Genomic DNA, 22011 nt, shown 5'->3' with positions numbered 1-22011 from the left:
CCTGTTGAGACTTTGCACCCAGTGTCACAGGGTCCCTTGTGGCTCTTGCAGGGCTTGGGTTCTCACCAGCGTGGACAGTGGGAACCCCCAGTAGTTAGAATTGTTCTGGGAAATCCCTTGGGAACGTATCATTTTGTGGGTGTTGGTGCTTCCGGCAGCGGAACGGATGGTTGATTCTGAAGTCAGAGCCCACACGTGGTGGCTGGCGGGCACTTAAGAGCTGGGTCGTTCCAGCACCCACACTCTCACACAATGTCAAGCCCTACAACCTCTCGTTGAGTAGGAGCCTCCTAACGGTGGGGGCACGTGGCCGCCAACACTCCGGGGGAGCAGCAGGCCACGCGTCTCTTGTGCACACGTCCTGGTGCCCGAGCTTGACGAGCGGAAACGTGGGGTGGCACCCGGTAGTGGTGTTCCTTTCTCCTTTCTCTCTCGGTGCGGGTCTGGTGTATCATGTACACACCGGTGCGTGCAGCTAGCTGCACGTGCATGAACTGCGCGTTTGATGTCACTCTGGGACGCGTGTTGCACGTAACCACAGCCCAGTCCCCTCACCCAGGTGGTCACGTAGCTGGTAGAGCGAGTGCTGGGGGCAGGGTTCCCGTCTGGCCCCGCCGACCCCTGAGCCCCAGCCTTCTCCCACTCTGCCGCCTGGCTCTTGGTGTCTCTCCCGTGCCTGGCGTCTCCTTTGCAGACAGATAATAACTCCGATGCCTTGTGATGAGTTGATGAATGTGTAGCTGAGAATACATGGGGCTGAGGGTCTCACAGGATGGGAGGTCGCTGGGTAACCTGAATATGACCCTGGAGGTTCCTCTTGCCCCCTCAGGGTGATCAAGTGGGTCTAGCTCTGAGAGTGGAAGAAGATTCTGTTTTTTCCTTCATACAATCACATAAGTCACATGCGCTAAACAGAGTTTCTTGTGCTTCCTAGAAGCAAAAATCTTCCTCTCAGTACTGACTGGGACAGTATTGTGTAAATGAAAGACGGTTTTACCATTTTTGAGAACCCGTCCCCCGTCTCTGAGAATTGGCTGCGGCTGGAGGGAACGATGCGGGCGCGCTCGCACGGGAGGGTGGCTGGTTCATGTGCAAACACAGATGCGCGTAGCTCCAGGAGCCACATTTCTCACCATTTGTTACTGTTACTTAATTGGAAGTGACAGTTTTGTGTTCCCAAAAGAACAGTCACGTTTCTCCTTCCAGATTTGTTGTGGCAATTTACCAGTGGATCTAATTACAATGTTTGGTGGGGCCTCGGGTGGAGGGCCCACCTAAGTGGTAATCACACATTTTTCTTATGATATAGAGCACTGGATATTTCCCCCCTGTGTAAAAATTGCTTCTAAATGGTAAAGCTAAATTGAAAAATGTTGCCCTTTTTTGGGGGATCCTTTATGTGATGGTTGAGAGCTTTGGCCATGGAATCGGTCAGTCTAAGGCCGAATCCTGACGCTCTACCTTACTCGCTGCATGCCCTTGGCTGGGATGTGATGTGACCCAGCCTCAGTTTTACCACCTGTCAAATGGTGAGATAAGAGGAGCTCCTCAGAAGGTTGATAGGACACTTCCTTGTCTGTGGCGGACTGTGACCGAGCTGTCAATCACTGACTAGTGTGGTGCCCGTCTCCCAATATGTGTGACTACTGTCTTTTTTTTTTTTTTTTTTGATGATTGCAAAAAGATGGCTTTTTTATTGTTGATAATCTTACTATTCTTTTTTATCATTAAAATTAAAAAAAGTTATTTAATTTACATCCAAATTAGTTTATAGTGCAACAGTGATTTCAGAGGTAGAGTCCTTAATGCTCCTTACCCATTTAGCCCACCCCCCTTCCCACAACCCCTCCAGTAACCCTCTGTTTGTTCTCCATATTTAAGAGTTTGTTGTGCTTTGTCCCCCCTCCCAATTTTTATATTATTTTTGCTTCCCTTCCCTTGTGTTCATCTGTTCTGTCTCTTAAAGTCCTCATATGAATTAAGTCATGATATTTGTCTTTCTCTGACTAATTTCACTTAGCATAATACCCTCCATTTCCATCCACGTAGCTGCAAATGGCAAGATTTCATTCTTTCTGATTTCTAAGTAATACTCCATTGTATATATGTCCCACATCTTCTTTATCCACTTATCTCTTAATGGACATTTGGGCTCTTTCCATACTTTGGCTATTGTTGATAGTGCAGCTATAAACATGGGGGTGCATGTGCCCCTTCAAAACAGCACACCTGTATCCCTTGGATAAATACGTAGTAGTGCTGGGTCGTAGGGTAGTTTTATTTTTAATGCTTTGAGGAACCTCCACACTGTTTTCCAGAGTGGCTGCACCAGTGTGCGTTCCCACCAGCAGTGCAAGAGGTTCCCCTTTCTCCGCATCCTCACCAACATCTATTGTTGCCTGACTTGTTAATGTTAGCCATTCTGACCGGTGTGGGGTGGTATCTCATTGTGGTTTTGATTTGTACTTCCCGGATGATGAGTGATGTGGAGCACGTTTTCATGTGTCTGTTGGCCATCTGGATGTCTTCTTTGGAGGAGTGTCTAGTCCTGTCTTCTGCTGGATTATTTGTTTTAGGGTGTTGAGTTGGATAAGTTTTCTGTGGATTTTGGATACTAAGAAAAATACGGAAGCTTTGCGAATCTGCCTGTCATCTTTGTGCGGGGGCCATGCTAATCTTCTCTGTATCGTTCCAGTCTTAGTACATGGGCTGCCGAAGTGAGCACTACTTGTGACTATGTTATGATGACTTTGTCTTAATTCTTTCCATCTGCTTGTGTTTTGAATGACAGTGTCCACTTAGGTGTTTCCCCTAGCACAGGCCATGTGGACTTTTCCTAGATATGTAAGGGAAATTTCTCTTCCACATGGTTAAAAGTATAGCGCTTAAAGACATTTAATTTTGTTTTTATTTTTTTCCTGCCCAAACCGAAACCAGTGGTTGAAGGTTAGCTTATAACCCTTGCACCTCTCCTGACTGATGATGACGGAGACCTTGGTCAATGAATTCTGAAATAAAAGTTGTTTCCTGCAGAAGCAGCTTCTGTTTCTTTTATGGGAAACAATGAGTTAGCTGCTCTAGGGGCAGGCTGGTTTGGTGGTCGATGGTGTGTTCTAGAGAGATGAGTTGGTTGGGGGAGGGCACAGTGTTAGTCATTTCCTTAAGGTTCCCCTTTCTCATCTGTGAAATAAGGATCTTACTCACAGTGTTCACTCTGTAGAGTTTTGTGAAACTTCAGGGAGCCCACAAAAGATAAGGAACACAGTGCCTGGCACATAGAGAGCACTCCATAAATGTTAGCTGTTGCGTTTTTATTTCTGTTCTTACTTTCCTTGCAAAGTTCTGAGGATGACTGAGAGAGGCACCCCACGTGTTGATCTTGTCATCTTGTTCCTTGGAGTTGGTAATTTGGACTGCTGCAGGTTAACACTGAAAAAAGTTTGGTGTGAAATCACGTGGTGCCTGATTTCGGAGAAGCGCACAGCTCTTGAGGTCTCCAAGGACGTGGAGCTGGCAGACGTTGTGACGTATGACCTTGGATGGTGTGAGGAAGGGACAGGATGCTGGTGGAGACAACTAATTATCATTAGAGCTAGTCCCTCCTCCGTTTTTTGGGGGGGTGTCACAGCTTGGGGGTCTTTGGATCAAAAACAGCGCTAAGTTGAGTTCTAGAGTCAAAGAGGAACCTTTCAGTATCAGCAGTACGGAAGGGCCAGTTTGTGATGTGCTGGGACCGATGACCCCGGCCCACCGTGGTCACCGTCAAAGACCAGAGCTGTGACGCATCTACTCAGGTTTGCGGACTGGGGTGTGGGTCAGGTCTAGCTCCGGTGAGGAGGAGTTGGAGCTCAGACCGGAAAGAGGAAGGCATTCCCCTTCCACACCAGGTTTATCTCATTGCCTCGCAGGGGGAGAAAGTCCAAAGCAGGAGGAGGAACAGGTGGCAGAAAGACCGAGGAGAGGCTGGTATTGTCAGGGCCCAGGGTGAAGGAATGGGGGGGCGGCCCAGAGCACCCCAGGCCCCACAGGTTCCGGGAAAGGATTTGGTCTTTGCTTTAAGAAGAATGGAGTGTCTTTCAAGAGTCCTAAACAGGGATCAAGTTGGCCTTTTAAACTTGTTACATTGTCCAACTGCGGAGAGAGAATTGGTGACGGCCAAGGTCTGTGCCACTTGAGCTGTTGGCCCCTGCAGCTTTCAGCAAGCCAGGTGCAGTGGTTGGAAGTTGGGGCGAGGACGATGGGAATTAAGGGAAGATGCAAGGATTTGGCCGAGGAAACGGACACGACCAGGGCTCCGTGTCTTATGTTTTTAGATCGAACCCTTTCCTTTCAGACTATATTCTTGGTTCAGTCTTTCTGCCTCTGCTTCATTTCCCTATGGCTCGCACGGTCTCTTTCCTCCTGCTTTTCCCTGAAAATGATTCTTTGGGTAAAAATAAATACCTTCCTGCTTAGAGCAGCTCCTCTTCCAGATGAAGCGAATAAGTGAGTGACTGAAATGAGCAGTGACTCGTAACGAGGAAGGCGCCCATGGTCCGTGATTGACACAGGCGCACCGTTTCCTCCCGGAGAGCCGTCGGTTCAGTGTTCCATTTACAAAACGCGCAGCAGGACCCGCACTTCGTAGTGGCTTTACCCAGCAGAGCATTACAATATTGTTTATTTTCAGGCTCAGTGAAGGCTGAAAAAGTCCCCCTTTCAGGCGGTCTCCAGGCTAGGTTTGCTTGTCTTTCGATTGGGCTCCTTAGGTGGCATGCTTGGGAGGTACCATTAGTGTGTGTCTTCCAAAAGCAAACGACCTGTGATGGCGGCCACGTGTGTTTCGTGTTCCAGCCTTGCAGTTGTGCAAGAGTGACGCTCTCATTTCGTCTCCGAGAAAGGTGGACAAAGGTGAGACCCACAGCTCTGAGCCCACCTCAGGTGCTTAAGCACCTGCTGGGTGCCAGCCCTGTGCCTGGGCTCTGGGATACAGGAGGTCCCTCGTGGGGCTTGCGGGAGGCCGGGGAGGGCATGTGGGGAGGTCAAGAAGTCTTCTCAAAGCGTGTCGTGGGCCGGGTTGGAGGGCTCGGGGAGCCTAGAGTGAACGCCCTCACCTGGGCTGGGGCAGGGCCGGGCCGAGAAGACTTCCTGTGGAGAATCTCGTAAGACAATCCCTGAAGGATAAGCTGGGCTTTGGTGGGCAGAAGTTTCCAGTTAGGAAAGGGCACATGGAAGGGCATGTGCAAAGGCCCAGAGGAGGATGAGGGAGCATGGTCGATAGAGGGACTGAAAAGTTAGGGTCAGGAAGGGCCGGGCACAGTCCCCCAGACACGGACCTGCAGTTTGTGACTTCTTAGGGTTTTTAATGCCTGAAGTTTGTGATGCAGAAGCCATTAACTTAATATTTTTAGTTTTTACTTTACTTTTTTTTTAAGTTTCTTTATTTATTTTGAGAGAGAGTGAGAGCAGTCGAGGGGCAGAGAGAGAGGAGGGAGGATCTCAAGCAAGCTCCGTGCTGCCAGTGCAGAGCCCAGTGTGGGGCTCAGACCCACAGACCGTGAGATCATGACCTCAGCCACAGTCAAGAGTTGGACACTCAACCGACCGAGACACCAACTAGTAATTAGTCGGTGCCCCAACTAAATATTTTTTTTTCTTTTTATAAATTTTTTTTTCAACGTTTTTTATTTATTTTGGGGACAGAGAGAGACAGAGCATGAACGGGGGAGGGGCAGAGAGAGAGGGAGACACAGAATCGGAAACAGGCTCCAGGCTCCGAGCCATCAGCCCAGAGCCTGACATGGGGCTCGAACTCCCGGACCGCGAGATCGTGACCTGGCTGAAGTCGGACGCTTAACCGACTGCGCCACCCAGGCGCCCCAATATTTTTAAAGAAAATCGCCGCACTCCTCCAGACCCCCTTGTCACAAATGATCCATAAGGACTTCCAGAAACGGAATTAAATGACAGAGAAGACTGTTCGCGAGCCCCATCCTCAAACCTCAGAGTGACAGATTTAAAGGAGGGCTTTTTACCCCTCCTTCCACCCACGCCTACCAGGTCCCAAAGCATTTGAACTTCCTGTCTGTAAGCCGGAAAACTGGGAGGTCCTGCTTGAGAAATTCTGGGTTGGGGTTCCCCCTTGGTGACCTCATCCAGTGTCCTCTGAAAGTATGAGACCTCCTTGGTCTGCTTCACCACCCAGTGGCTCCTTGATTTCTCGGGAATCCGGTCTTCCCCTCTCCAAAACGGGGGGCTGTATGAACTTGATAGGCTGCAGAAGAGAATTAAATCAGGTGCTGTAATCACACTCTCGTGCACGCTTATTACTTCTCCGTGAACATGGGCTCAGCCCTGGAGGAACCCGTGCCCTGGGTTTCTCGCCCCTGTCCCGACACCTGCCTGGTAACCTCCTCCTGGTGCTGGCGGCCTCCCCTCAGTCCTCGGGCGTCTCTGGGAAAGCTCCCTGCGTCCCCTGGTCACACCTCTGAGAGGCAGCAGCTGCCTGAGGGGCCCCGGGCGCCCAGCCACTCGGAGCCTTTGGACCACCGGCTGCTCCTCCAGGTGGCACGGCGCCCGTCGCGGGGGAGCCCCTGTCCCTTCCACCATTGTAACTGTTCCTCAGATCCACTTGGGCGCCAGCTTAGCAAACCTCAGCCCCGGCCGGCTTTGTCCTCGCCATCTGGACCGCCCGCTGGGGATGAGGGTGGAGGAGGGTTTGCGTGTGGGGTTCTAGGAATTTTCAGACCCACACGGAGAAGCTGGTGGTACTGGGGCTCATCTCGGTGGGTCTGACCCACAGGAAGTAGTCATTTGTCCGTTCAGCTGGTGCCCTCCAACCCTCCCACGCGCTGGGCTCAAAGATGGGGTGGGACACAGTCCTTGGGGCTGTGAGCCTCTGGGGACCGGGCATTCACCTGGAAGTATTTGTTTATTTTTTCATCCATTAATTCCTTTTCAAAAACACTCGTTAACTGGCAATCATAGGCCACTCTCCTTGCCATTTGGGCTCACAGTGAATGAGCCATGTGAAGGTCCCTGTCTTGGTGGGCTTACCTTCTGGTTGGGGGAGACTCACCGTCATCAGCAAATAGGGTAAAAAAAATGTATGTCCTGTTGCAAGGTGATAGTTGCTCTGGGGGAAAAGTAAAAACGGAGCGGGCCGAGGGGACGGGGAGTGTCTGACTGGAGGCACGCAAGGAGGAGCTTCGCTGAGAAGGTGCTGCTGGAGCGCGAGCTTGAACGAGGGAGCCGTGGCCAGCAGGTGGGAGAACATTTGAGGCAGAGGGAGGTGGCCTGGAAACGGCCTAGGGTGGGAGTGTGCCTGGCACATCCCAGGGACAGCAAGGAGTGACTAGGAAGGAAGTGAAGTCACAGAAGTTTCCAGTGGCTCACCTCCTGCAGAGCCTTGTGCACTGCTGTGAGGAGGTTGTGTTTTTTTCTGTGCAGAAACTGGGGCGCGGGGGGGGGCTGGGAGGGGAAGCCACTGAAGGATTTTGAGAGAGGAGTATCACCTGACTTAGTTGTTGAGGATCACTTTGGCTGCTGTCCAGAGACGAGTGTCTAGGCGAGAACGGCCAAAGCAGGGAGGAGAGCAAGGCGGTGGCCACAGGAATCCAGGTGGGAGGTGGTGGCCGAGACCTGGGTGAGCTCTGGCTGGGTGTCGATGTTGGGTGTCCAGGAAAGAATTTCCCGAAACTTGGGCGGTGAGGTGTGAGCGAGAGCAGCACGGGATGGCTGGGAGGAGCTTGCCCTGAGCAACCAGAAGCTTCTCCTTGCAGTTGAGCAGGACGGGGATGGCTTTGGGCAGAGCAGCCCTCGAGCAACCAAACGGGAGTTCTGGTGCAGACGTGCTGTGTTGGAGATGGCTGGGTGTGGGAGAGGAGACGGGAAGGATACGTGTGCATCCTGGGCTGGAAATACACGTGGAAGGTGTGGACAAACCGAGATGCTTAGGGCCCCGAGATGGGATGAGATCCCTGGGAGAGAGAGTGTAGATGGGCCAGGACTGAGCGCTGGGGCCTTCCACCTTGAGAGCTTGTAGGAAGGAGGAGGACGTGCCAGCTAGGGTGACGGAGAGGCAGTGCCTTGGGAGGAGGGGTGGACACCGAGGGAGAGTGTGCGGCCCTGGAAGCCCAGTGAAGAACATGCTTGAAGGTGGAGACTGTGAACGCCGGTGTCAGATGTTGCTGATGGACGAAATGAGATGGGGGCAGGTGACCTGTGGAATAATCCAGCGCCCGCCAGCAGTGACGTGGGCTGGAGCAGGTCGGGGAGAGCCTGGTGGGAGAGCGTTCGGACAGTGGGAGGAGAAGTGCCACGAGGACCTGGTTAGGCGGCTCTTGGAGGAGGTTGGCCGCGGGTGACGGTCCACATTCACGCCGCCGGGATTTGTGGAGGACACGCTGTGCCGCCGTCTGTCTTAGCTCTCTTGCAGGTGATGGTGGAGGAGGCGGGTGTGACTTGAGGCCTCTCCGCTGTCGTTCCAGCTGTCCGTGCCCCCCTGCCTTCTGGCCTGCTCCGCGGGTCTGCGATGGCGGAGCCAGAGGGTTTGGTCTTGCCACCTGGCCTCCGGTTCCTCCTCTGTCTTCCCGGTTGTATTAGTTTGCTTTTGCTGCAGTAACAAACGTCACAGCCTTTGAAGCCATGTTAGCGTGTTATTAAATGTCTGATGGTCACAAGTCTGATGTGGATCTCTCTGGACTGAAACTGAGGTGTTTGCAGGATTGGGTTCTTCTCCGGAAGGTCTGGTGGAGAACCCATTTCCTTGCTTGTCCAGATGTTGCGGAAATAATTTCCCAGTGATCATAGAACTTGGGTCCCCGTTTCTCTGCCGGCTGTCACGGGCATTCCCACCCCCGCAGACCTCTTCCAGTCCCCGCACGCAGCCTCTACGTCCCACACCACCAGTGGCACACTGACTGCTTGTCGCACACGGAGTCTGACTTCTCCTTTGCAGCATCCCCTGCCTTCCAGCCAGAGCAAGTTCTCTTCTTCGAAGGGTTTGGGTGACTAGAGGGGGCTCACTCACATAACCCGAGATAATCTCCCAACTCAGAGTCACGGAGGTGCTATGTAAGGTGACACATTCCCAGCTTCCAGGGATTCGCGTGTGGTCACTTTAGGGAGACCCAAACCACCGAAACCACACTGCCTACCACACTTGTCTCCGTGCGTGCCGCTAACTGGTTGCTCAAACCTGGGAGTCAACCTTAGATTCTCGACAGACTGCACCTCTCCCATTGTGGTCAGGAGGTCTTGTCTCCTCCATAACCCGCCCCCAGCCGACCTCAAAGAGGGCCAGCAGCTTCTGCCATCTCACCACCATGAGCCTGGCTCAGGCTGCCACTGTGTCTTGTCTGGAACGTTGTAGCAGCTCCTAACTGCTCTCTTCTCTTCCAGTTGTGTTGTTTAGTCATCCATAATTCACACAACCATCAGAGCAACTTAAAAATAAGCAAACAAATGACATTCTAGAAACCCTCCCCTGGCTTTGCTCGTGAGAATAAGGTGGAACATTCTCCTCATGGTCCCTGAGGCCCCGTGTGATGCACCTGATGCCTGCCCTCTGGGCTCCTCTCCCCCCACACACCCTGTTCACCATGCCTCAGCCACACCAGCCTCCTTTATGTCCTCGAAGAAGCCCCCTCTATCCCGTGCCATAGCCTTCACTGTTCCTTTGCCAGAATGTTGTCCCCTGCGGTAGTTCTAACCCGTCTTGTCTCCTCGGAGAAGCCGAATTCTCCCCTTGTCTGAGGAGCTCTTCCCCATGGCACTTCCTCCTGGTTTTTATATTTTGCATGGCCATTGTTACCACCGGAAATTATACCCTTTTTTGGCTCGTTTGCCACCAATCAGGTGCCAGTTCTAGGAAGGCAGCAGCTTACTGTGTCCTGCTCCCCGTGGGGTCCAGAGCATGTGACCCATGGCCACCACTCCACGTGCATGTACTAGGGGAACAGACGAGCTTCTGGCGTGAGGATCCTAGAATGCTTTTGGAGAATGAGCTGTGTCTGTAACAGCAAAATATGCTTTCTTCGACTCGCAACACTGCAACACCAAACGTGTGGGGATTTTTCCCACACGAACCATTCCCCAGCTCTGGGGACACCAACCGGGTGTCCTGAAGTTGAATTCAATTCTGATGAACCAGAGTTAGTGCAGACACCACAGCCTCGGGGCCCATCCCAGAAGGTGGCCTCCGTTTCAGATGCCAGTCGCAAGTCCGAGGTCTCCACCTGCACTTTGGAGTGACTGGCTATAAATTGGAGTTCCCACCACCCCTTCCTCGGGTTCAGCAATTTCTAGAATGGCTCCAAGCACTCAGGGAAATATTTATTTACATTGAATGGTGTAAAAAAATATTAGAAAGGATACAGGTGAACAGCCAGATGAAGAGGTAGACAAGGTGAGGTGTGGTTGGGTCCCGAGCACAGGAGCTTCTGTCCCCATGGGGTTGGGGTGTGCCACCCTACAAGCACATGGACGTGTTCACCAGCGCTGAAGTTCTCGGATCCTTCTAGATTAGGAACTTTTGTGGGTACTTGATCACATAGGCATGATGGATCATGATGAACTCAACCTCTGACCCTTCTCCCCTCGAATGAGGACGGGGGTGGGACGGGACGTTCCAAGCTTCTAATCACCGCTTGGTGTTTCTGGTGACCAGACCCCTTCCTGCAGCCCACCAAGAGTTACCTCGTTGGAACATAGGATACTTCTCTCGGGAAATTCCAAGGGACTTGGGAACCCTGTGTCAGGAACTGGGGTGCTTAAGACCAGTGTTTATATGTCTTACACAGTTTGTCTGCCTTTCTACCTTCCTGGCCAAGAGGAAGAAACACTTTCTATCTGCTCATGATCCATGGGACTTGTCATAGTTTGGGAGTCAGTTCGCACATCCAACGTCTCCTCAGGGGCGCCAAGTATGGAGAGAGTGGTTATTTTTTTATTTACTTTAATCTAATACACAGTCAGACACCTTAGAGGACTTCTAGCCTCCCTTAGGAAGTTTCCTTGGTTCTCAGTATGAAGAGGACTTTATTCTTCCATCATTATCTGAATGTAATAGTCATGTATGAAGACACTACCATATGCGGACCAGAAACAGCCCATCCATGCAGAGAGAGGTAGATTCAGCCCTCTGGCTTAGAATGTTCCAGTTCCTTCCCCGGATTCCTCCTCTTGTCCCTTCCATCGTCGGCTTCCTCCAAATCTTCCTTGCTTTGGGTTCTTAGATGTAATTAAGATTTTTTGAAAGTTGTCAGGGTTGCAGAACATCTCTGTGGTCTTTTTGAAATAGCCTCCTGGTTTGTCATATATTATCATGTTCCAAATATGTCAAAGTCTGTTGCGCACGTGGGAAGGAAACGGTCAGCTTCTAGATATCCAGGGAATTGTTGAGAACACAGAGCGGTCAAGGCCAGGCCGCATGGTCCGTCTGCCCCAACTTTGAGGGGAGGTGGCATGGGCTCCTTCCCAGTGTGGGTGGGACTGGTGACGTCACTGGTGGATTGGAGCCCTCCCTCTTTTTGCCTTCCATCAGCTAGAACAAGCCCTCATTATGTTGCATTGTGCTGTGGCCACCGCCAAGGTATGTCTCTGGCTTCCCTGGCCCAGCAGCCTGGGTAAGAGCCATGACTGAAGGTGCTGTGCCTGGTGAGCTCCGCGGAGCCCCGAGGAGCGGATGATTGAGGCTAGCCCTGGAGGGTCCCTTGTGGCCCCTACGGGTGAGTGTGGGGATATGCCTGTTCTCTCAGTTCCTAGTTGCTGTGCATAGGACTTCTCTCATTGCTTACTGCACTGGTTCAAAATTCATGCATTGAAATCACCTGAGTATTTGTCAAAATGCAGCTTTCTGACTCTCCCCTCAGACTGATTGAAATAATTCTGGGAGTTGGGTCTTGGAACCTGCCTTTTACCACTTGCCACTCCCATCCATCCCTCGCCAGGTGATTCTGATGAGGGTGGCCCACGGTCCACCCTTAGAGTCCCACCAATCTAATGGACCTGCCTGTGGTGTCACCGCCTTGTCCACGAGCACCCTTCCCTTCTCCCTCCCTCCCTCATCTCTCCTGCCCCCTAGCTGCATTGGCCTCTGTCCCGCTTGGACCTTTGCTCTTCCCCATGAACATGGATGTTCCCTGTTCTTCTGTCCCCTTAGGAGGCAGCTGCCACGTTGAGGCTCTTCCTGTGCTTCTCTGTGATCCCTCTTTTCTTTCCACGGTGACTTGACCTTGTAGCATTCTTGAGAATTGTAAGCGAGGTGAGCTTTCAGAAGGATTTCTTTTCTAAACCCATCAGTAGTCCCCCACCCCCGCACCCCGTCTGAAACATCAGCTCTGACCTTGAGTCTCAGGGATGTGGATTTTTCTTTCCTGCCTCTGTTCTGGGCGTCCCTGTTTCAGCCTTGACATTGCCCTGCTGTGGGTGCCTGGAACAGAGACAGATTGTGAGTTTTCAACATGAATTGTGTGAGCGTTAAAAAAACAAACAAAAAAACTCCTCCCCTTGACAAAAGTCCCTTCCTTAAATCTTTTGTGTTACTGGCTTTTGTTGACTGGCTGTGTCCTTGTGGCTTCAGGCGTGGTGAGTGTCCCGTAGCTGCTTAAAGTACGTGCTGCTGTTCCCTGTGGGCTGGAGAGGTTGCTCCTCCGAGCCCAGGCTCCGGTCCCTCACCTCGGGGGTGCGTGTCCCTGCCCTGCAGCTCTCCAGTCTGGGGGCACCGAGCACATGCGTTTCAGCCCTCTGGCATCTCTGTCCTTCTGCCTGCTGCCTTGGCCTTTCTCGGGTGCCTGGCTGCGGTGGCCGTGCCGTGAGCTCTGGTTTGCCACTTGCCCCAGCGCCCCTCCTATCTTGTCATGCTTCCTGTGGATCTCCTGGACTGCAAAATGAACATCAGAACTGAAATCGACTCAAAAGTCTTCTGCTTGGTTTCATCCACGATGATGCGGAGGCCCACGGCAGTGAGGTGACAGTTCAGGGTCACAGAACACTCTGGAAATCTGGGCGGTGGGAACCTTTTGTCAGTTATTACAATTTAAGTTGTACATACCCTTTGACCAAGCGGCTGTGTTCCTAGGCGTCCAGAGAAAGGTTCCTAACCGTGCGTAAAGACAGGCACAAGGCTGTGGATTGTGGCAATTGAACTGGGATCCGTTCCAGGCGCTGGTGGAAAAGATTGTGGTTGCACCCTGTGATGAATGACGAAGCCCGTCTGCCTGTGCTGGCTCGGGGTGGTCGCCAAGGCTGGTTGTGGAGTGACGGGGGGTTATGCAGCGTGTGCCCCAACCTGTAAGAGCACGCAAGCATGTACATATGTGCACATAGAATCATGTAACAACAGTGAGGGGCGGGCTTGGGTTGGAAGGGGAGACCGTGGTGCTTGCTTTGCTCTATAGTTAGGCATTGGAATTTTTTTTTTAAATCGAGGTAGAATTCACATCACCTACAATTTGCGTGTTTTAAGTACACTATTGAGTGTTTTCTAGTATATTCACCAGGATGGGTGACCATCACCGCTCTAACTCCAGAACGTTTTCATCACCCCCAAAAGAAATCCTGAACCCGTTAGTGGTCACAACCGTGAAACCACTTTCTGGTTGTGTGAGTTTGCCAGTTCTGGACATTTCGTGTAATTCCCTGCTCTCCAAAGGTAGGGTGTTACTAGGAGGGCTTCCTTCAGCTGAAATGATCTCAGGTGGAGAGCATCCCTGCTTTCTGAAAGTTCGTGTCTTGCCCTTGGCTTTCACAGAAGACCTGCATCAGTAGGGTGACAGCTTTTCTCCTGTCTCACTGTCCAGATGCTTTTCACTGAAGGGGAAAGTTTCTCTCAGAGCCTCTGCTAGGCTCCATCACATGAGCAGGTGAAAATGCGTTCGGCGAGGGTGTGAAAACAGTTCTGGTTTTACGCTGCTGTCGTTCCCAGCTGCCCTTGTGCCCGTGTTGTATATTTAGATGAGCTCTTGGAACAGAGATGCGGCGTCTGAACAGGTGAGCATCTTTGTCTGGAGAGACCTAGGCGGGATGGAAGTTTCTAATGAAGAGGTTTTCTGTTTTGAAAAAGAAGGCAGGCTCTTACTTTGCCTTTGTTTTTAAGAACCTATCCTATCTTTAATGCTTGGAGTGGGGATATAAGATGCTTTGTAGTCTTGTCTTGGTTAAATCCTCACAAGAGGTACCCTCCCCGTTTTACAGAGGAAGGAACCGAGGCTCAAAGAAATAAAGTGATGTGTGTAAGGTCTCACTCTAGTTGGTGGCAGGGCCAAGATGTGAACCTAGGGATGCCCGTGTGTCTGCACACACTTCCCGTCATACATAATGCGTCGCCTGTTACTAAAAAAAAAAAAAACCTATGTCTCTCAATCCCTTGGTTCCTGGTTCTGATCTTCAGGGATACAGATGAGTCCGCACTCTTTGGATAGATCATGCTGGCATGGATATCCCACCCTAGGGCATTCTTTTTTTTTTTTTTTTTTTTCAACGTTTATTTATTTTTTTGGGACAGAGAGAGACAGAGCATGAACGGGGGAGGGGCAGAGAGAGAGGGAGACACAGAATCGGAAACAGGCTCCAGGCTCCGAGCCATCAGCCCAGAGCCTGACGCGTGGCTCGAACTCACGGACCGCGAGATCGTGACCTGGCTGAAGTCGGACGCTTAACTGACTGCGCCACCCAGGTGCCCTCCTAGGGCATTCTTTAGATCACTTTCTCTTGGCCTGACTATCACACAAGCCCCCTGCTTTTTTGCTTATCTCTCACTCTTTTTTTTTTTAAACCAGAGAATCCTCTGTGAGGTGGGTGGGTTTATGTGAAGTTTTGGAAGAATTTGGTTGCAACTCTCAGGAGAACTGGAAATTTTTAGTATTCTTACACCATGAGGCAACCAAAACCATTAGGGGGTGTGTGTGCACATAGGAAAGTAGGTCTCCCTTGGAGTTGTGGCGCATGGCCTTGGAATTCTGCCATCTGTGGAATGGGGACCGCCCTGGTGAGTAGGCTCCTGCAGATGGCAGGGACGCAAGTGTGGTGAAGGGGGGGTGTGTAGCACGGGGTTTTGAGACCAGACCGACTGGGGTTTGTATAACAGGGCCGATCATTTACCCTGTGTGTGTGTGTGTGTGTGTAATTAAACCCAAACCTCTATTTTCTCATCTCTGAAATGGAGATTTTGGGCAGCGATGTTCTGAGCCTTAAATGAGAGGCTGCGACTCAACGTGGGAGTTGTGTGGTGTGTAGGGCTCGGGTAACAGGAGCTCATCTGGCTCTTGACTGCTGCCAGTGGTGTTGGGGCTGGAGCGTGTGGCGGAGTCAATGTGAGCGAACCGTTCCCGCACCAGGAGAACAGCCGGCTTTTCAAAGCCACCTTCTTTCCCAAGGATGAGGGCCTGGCTTCTCACGAGAAGTTCAAGGTTGGATAAGGATGTCTTAGCTTTTGGGGACTTCCTACTCCAAGATCAAAAGTAGCTGAATGGCATCCATGGTTCATCTTTTGCCCTGTCCCTGGAAAGGCATGACATGTTGAGTGCTGAATGAGCAGGCCCCCAGAGCATCTGTCCTGAGAGACTCCAGGCTTGTTGTCCGGGCAGGCGGCAACTGATTTGGTGAACCTGGGGCCACATGGGGGCCGGTGGCAGCGTCTTTCCTCCGTCTCTGTCACAGCCCTGGGGCGGGGCGAGAACCACCGTGCCCCCTGTCCCCTGCCCCCTTCTTTCCCGAGTTCTCCTTAGCCTTTGGATCCCATCAATGCCTGCTGGACTGAGGACTGAGTGAGAACGTGAGCAAGATGCTCACTTACTCAGCTGCTGACGGGGATGGACAGGCAGCATGTGGCAGGGGGAGGGCACGGGTTGAGTTTTTTCTGATCCCATTGCTTGATAGCTGTCTGACCTTGGGCAAGTCATGGAACCCCCTGGAAGGTCATTTTGGGGGTTGTTAGTACCCACCTTGCGTGTCTGTTGTGACAACAGGAAATGCCGTAAAGTGCCGAGTAGCATGGCCGGCAAGGACGCGTCACGGATCAGTGGCGAGCTCGGCAGTGAGAGCATCGGTGCTCCCAGCCCCGCTGAGCTGAGTGTTTGCCCGCGTCGGGGTGGCTCCTCCCGCGGCTCTCGGGGGTTGGGCTCCTGCTGTTTCACAACAGAGGAGACTCCGCTTCCAGGGGATGGGCGATCTCGTCCAGTCCGGTGGTGTTACGGTGTCTACACCGTTGACTTCTGACTTGAGATGCGCAGCCTCCCGTCTCCCTGGAACTCTGGACTCACACGCTCCCGGGCTCCTGCCGCCTGTTCTCACATGGCCGGTGGTTGTGCCAAACCTGACTTGTCTGAACACCAGCCCCCTGGTGGGCACCCGCCTCTTCTCTGTCACACCCGCCCTTTCCCCAGCTCGGTGAAATGATGGCCTCATGCGTTCAGGTTCCTGAGGCCAAAGATAGTGGTGGGAGCGCGACTCCTGTCTTCGCTCTAACCCCACATCGGATATGTTAGCGTCTTCCCTACACCTCTGGGAGTGCTGTAGCTGGAGGTTGTCGGCTAACCGCCCTCCTGGAAACAGAACGGCAGGTTCTTCCCTGAAGGGCGACCTGAGCCGTGCCTCCCGCCCCCAGGCCCTGCACACGCCCTCCCATTTTCCCCACTCGCCCCTTCGTGTGGCTGGTAGAATGATGTTTTAAAAAATGTCTGATTTTCCTGCCTTTTGTTCTGAATCTTTGGGGGGCTTCCTGTTTTTGCTCACAGTAAACTATCCTCCCCTCCATCCCCCTGCCCCCTTCTCTGTGGTCTCACTTCCTGTTCTCTCTCTCGTCCGTTATCCTTCAGCCGTCCTGTCACCCTTGCTCTTCCTGGGAATGCTCTCTCCCAGGGCCTCGTATGGCTCATTCCCTCACTTTATTCTGGTCTCTGCTCAGATGGCATCTCTTTGGTGAGCCTTTCCTTGCACTCACACCATCATTTTCTCATGCTTAACCTCCCCCCACCTCCGGCTGCAGCACTTTTCACGACCTGATGCATTACGTAGTTCTTCATTTGCCGAGGCCCACCGTTGCAGCGTAAGCTTCTTGTTGGCATTCAGTTTCCCCCCTTAGTACGTGCCTGCAGGTCCAGTGTCTAGTGCCTGGCACGTAACGAATCTTCAGGAGCTAGTTGTTGCGTGAAGAAATAAAAGACTTGCCCAGGGTCACTGCCTGGGGAGTGGCAGAGCTAGACTTGGCCCCTGGTCTCTGATTGCGGAGCCCGCACTCTCACCGTCAACCTGCTCTCCCCTTGCCACAGCGGGCACTTGGAAAATGGCGGATGCTTTCCTTATGAGGACCGTCTCCTTGGCTGGAACAGTGGTGGGTACCTGTTGTCCTGTAGGGATCATCGTCGCTCACCCAGGAGGGACCTTTCTACTTTGGAACCTCCAAGTGTCCCAGATCTCCCATCACCCCAAACCTGGCCTGCTGTTCCAGGACCCGCACCCTTCCTTTTGTCCATCAGAACGTTCCGGGGAACCGTCTCTGAATTTAAAGTGGTTCCTTACCCTCTTCTGCCACCAGCGTCACACGCTGTTTGCATCTGGGGTCCTGCTAAGCTTGTTGCATTTGAAAGTAAAACGGTGGCCTTATCGTGCTGTTTGCCGTGCCGCTCTCCGTGGCGTTTGGAGTTTTTGCTTAAAATAATTGAGGCAGAAAACCTCCTGTGTTCCCCGATGCCCGCGAGTGAGACCCGCATAGCGGCTGCCTCTTTCAGATGACTTACCACAGACACCTCCAGACTGTAATGGCAGGCTGCGAGGAGGTGAAAACTCCGTCATGTTCACTAAGTTTAAATGACCTGTGGGTGCTCACAAACCCACAGCTTTTCTGGAACATGAAAAAATGGTTCTGATTGAAAGTAAATATGTTTGTGCTCCTACCGAACACGATTTTAGTTGTCTACTAGATTTACAAAGAAAAGGCTTACCGGTTTGGCCAAACATTCCCGTTTGGAGTCTCGCTTCTATAATTAGGCCATGGTGGAAATACAAGAGAAAATGGCGGACCTCTCAGAGTGGACGCATGTAAACCAAGTGTAGGTTGTCCTGTGAATGATGTGGATGTTAACCGGGTTGCCTGGGCTGATGGGGCGTCTCCTCTACCGTGCACATTACATAGATCTCTCCCCCTCTGGCACAAGCATACGATGGCCAGACCCCCCGGTGCCTGGAGGCTGCAGTGAGATGACGCATTGGAAGGTGCGTGGTAAGTCATAAAGTGCTGCGTCAGAGGAAGCACTGTCACTGTCGCATTTTTATGGGCACCTGCTGTACGAGGATGTAGCTCTCAAATTTTTTTAGCACATTAAATACAGTTCTTTCTTTTGCTTTTGGACCTATCTCTGTGCCTTGGCCTTTTCAGTATAACTTAAGTTCCTCATCCCAGTGGAAGTAGCCAACCACATAGATGGAAGTTTCTGTCTTGTTGGGTCCTGGCAGCTGCACTTGACTTGCAGTCCTTGACTGGGGCAGGCCGTGAAGTTCTGAATGCTGTCAAAGTAACTCAGAACACGGACTGGAAATGTGAATGATGAAATTGTAGATTTGAGACTGCACTGCTGGGATGCCTGGGTGACTCGGTCGGTTAAGCGTCCAACTCTTGATTTCAGCTCAGGTCATGATCTCACCATTGTAGGCTCGAGCCCCGAGTTGGGCTCTGCAGTGACAGCACAGAGACTGCTTGGGATTCTCTCTCTCTTCCTGTCTCTCTGCCCCTCCCCAACTCGTGTGTGCACGTGCAGTCTCTTTATCTCAAAATAAATAAACATTAAAAAAGAGAGACTGCATTGCTAACCTCTTTTCTAGCCTTGTGTTCTTGAATTCAGGAAGAGCTGTTTTTGATAGGAATAGAAAACTGTGCTTTCCTCTTGGGCTTAAGTTGTCTTTCTCCCCCTTCCAAACTCATAGATCATTCAGGAGATGCGTGTCTTTAAAACACCCTGTCACTCCCTTTTAGTTGGATCTGTCACAAATGTTTGTGTTTGTCGTGTGGGTGTGACTTTCAGAGATGAATCACGTTGATGCTCCCCACGTTGATTGGTGTATTGGGGAGTGTGCAGAAAGTCCGGAATGGGGGTGTAGCGTGCTATTTCTGGCTCTCCCACAACTTGATGTTACTCGGGCTTTGATGGCGTTGCCTTCCTTGAACACCCAAACATCCCCCTGCTCCCCAGGCAGATGAAGTGTTTCTGACTGGAAAGTAAAGAAAGGAGACGTGGCCCTGTAAAACGTGAACTAACGGGATGGCTGGCTTCTCGTGCCTCACGGTGTGCGCTCCTTGCCAGCGGAGAGGTGGAGCGTGTCTGACCGAGAAATGGCTCCTTTCACTTTCCTAGTAACCCTTAAGCCATAGAGATATACCGGCCAAGTTCACTTTGTCGTTGTCCTTTTCATAAACGTCATCCACGGGGAACCACACCATCGTTGTCCTTTCTGTAAATGCCATCTGTGGGGAACCACCATCGTCCTTGGGACTCCAGGGCCTAAGTCAGAGTCTCACCACAGTGCTCTCTAGGAACTACCTGTTGAGTGACTAAAGGTACTGTATTGTTGATCTCTTGGTGTGTAACAAATGACCCCAAAATTCAGCAGCTTAACACAACACTCAACTCACTCCCTTGAGTGTGTGGGGAGGAGCAATCCAGGCGTGGTTTAGCCGCGTCCTCTGGCCCAGGGTCTCTCACGGAGCTGCGGTTGTCCTCTCCAGGCTTGACGGGAGGAGGACTCGTGTGGCTGCCGGCAGACTCCGGGGCCTTACTGGCTGTGTGTGGGGGATGCATCATGGCTCTCTCCATAAGGCCGCTCACAAGGCGGCACCTGATTTTCCTCAGAGGGAGTGAGTGGGAGTGGGCACCCAAGACAGAAGCCACCGTCTCCTAAAACTTAATCTCCACAGTGACATCCCTTCGCTTCCACCACATCGTGTTCCTTCGAGGTGAGTCAGTAAGTCCAGCCCTATACGCAGGGGTGGAGATCCAATGACGTGAGTGCCAGGAGGGAGAGATCACTGGGAGCCATCTTGGAGGTTGCCGACCAGTGAGAAGATCGCGGTGTAGCTGGGATTTGCTATATATTATTTCGTGCATGGAATAGAAGTCTCTGACATGCTTGTTAAAGCTGCAGGGGCTGGACCAGGGCACCAGGAGGTCAGAGAGTTGCAGGGGAAGGTTGGCTGGTTTGTTTCTCAGAGACCTTATATAAATTCACGACTGTCCAGGGTCTGGTTCCTAGTCTTCAAGGCTAACAAGCTTATTCATGCATCTGCCTCCTTCAGTGCAGGGGACTGTGGCTTGCTCTCACATGAACCTACAGAGGGGCTGGTATCTGAGGAAGGAAGGCCAGTGGCTGGATTTCTAAAGAGATGTGCAGACCTGAAGCGGGTTGGAAGGCCACGTCTTTCTGAGCAGCGGGATCTCCTTGTGGCGGAAAGCGCCCTCGCTCAGGCGAAGATCAGGTCGTTTGGAGAGCACCTGCGGACCGTGCCGTTAGCCCGTCCGTCACACCTTAGATGCGGACTGGCCCCAGACTGCGCTGATCAGCCACAGCCAGCTTCGTGCTGGGGCGTCTGCCCTGCCTTGATGGGCACTGTTAGTGTCTGAACTTTTCTAAATGCAGCTTCCTCTCAGATTCTTTTCCTTAAAATCAATTCCGCCCTTCTGTTTTCTAAGTCCCACGCTGGCACGTGGCCTTACCGTAAAAGACCTGGTACCTCTAGCCGCCACCCCTCCCTCACCCCCATTTCCCACACCCCACAGGCAGCTGCTTCAAACATTTACCTTACGGTTCTGGTACTTACCTTAATGTCTCTCAATAATACGTATCTACTGCTCCTTGTTGGTTTCTCAGTTGTAGGTATTCTTGACTGATTTTTCACTGTGGAGAGGGGGGGGATAGCTCTTGGGTCCCTCTCCCTGCAGGGACCCCTCTCCCCACCCATCCTCTAGCACAGACATACCCTCTTTTTAGTTTGGTCCCTCTTCGGTGAATACATTACTAGGATCCCAAAAATGCTATCTAGCCGAGCTGCAAGGTACGGGATCGTTATTTTGGCACAACTTCTAAATTTCTTTTGAGTTCCTACTGGAACAAAACCAAACAAACATGGTTGGTGTTGTGTGAACTTACTACTAATCAAAATGCACGTGCTCTCTCACTTACGGAAATGTGAATATGTGAAAAATCGGGCCCCTGTGAGGCCGTCTCTCCTGCAGTCCTCTGCCCGCCGTGGCCCGAGGGAGCCTGGCTGCTCCGTGGGCTTGTCCCCACCAGCTCTCTGGTCTTACCGCTTCTTCGGTCAGATGTAGTTCGCGGGCCACACAGTTCACCCTTACAAGGTGTGCAGTCCAGTGGGTTTCCGTGCATTTACAAGGCGTGTGACCGTCCCCTGTCTCTAAATACAGAGCGATTTCGTCATCCCAAAGGCGAACCCCATCCCCATTAGCGGTCATCCCTTATCCCTTCCTCCTCCCGGCCCCTGGAAACCCATACCTGTTCTTGGCGTCTTGTATAAATGGAATCCTGCCGTCCGTGACCTTTTGTGTCTCTCTTGGCGTCTCGCCCTTTGCGTGACGTTCTCAGGGTTCGTCCGTGTTGTAGGCGGTGTCGGTGCTTTACTCCTTTTGTGGGCTGAGTGGTCTTCGGCTGCAGGGACGAGCGGCTTCTGTTGATCCACCAGTCCTCCACGGCGGCTGTGTGCGTGGTTTCCACTTCCTGGTTATTAACAATCTCGCTCTTGTGTCGTATCTTCTCTTTCGTAGAAACTGTGTTCTTTTTCTTGGATTTTTTTTTGTCTTTTTTTTTTTGGTTGGGGGCGGGTTAAGATTTTTGGAAGATTGCATGTCTGAAAACGTTTTTACTTTCTTACCACAGGGTTTGGCTTGGTGCCTAATTCCAGGGTGGAAACAATTGCCCTCAGGGTGTTGACAGCCATTATCACTTGATCGGTTGCTAGCTTACAGGGTTGTTCGGAAATCCAAGGTCATCTAGAACTTTCTGTCATCTGTAAAAGTTCTGCCTCCG

The 22011-nt window shown here is 51.9% G+C and overlaps 1 protein-coding gene and 1 non-coding gene across 5 annotated transcripts in view; one reads left to right on the top strand and one right to left on the bottom strand.

Moving 5' to 3' along the window:
* The window catches only part of SNX29 (sorting nexin 29), a 497953-nt gene that overhangs the window by 234620 nt on the left and 241322 nt on the right, over positions 1–22011 (top strand). The gene's annotated exons all lie outside the window — the stretch shown is intronic.
* LOC112853365 (U6 spliceosomal RNA) lies at positions 2619–2725 on the bottom strand. Its single transcript, XR_003222904.2, has one exon. It is a non-coding gene; the product is annotated as a U6 spliceosomal RNA (small nuclear RNA).

The sequence above is a fragment of the Puma concolor genome, chromosome E3 (genome assembly GCF_028749965.1).
Source record: "Puma concolor isolate L17-30 chromosome E3, mPumCon1.1.hap2, whole genome shotgun sequence".
NCBI lineage: Eukaryota > Metazoa > Chordata > Mammalia > Carnivora > Felidae > Puma > Puma concolor.
Note: the sequence above shows the minus strand (reverse complement) of the source record. Positions and strands in the feature narration are given on the sequence as shown.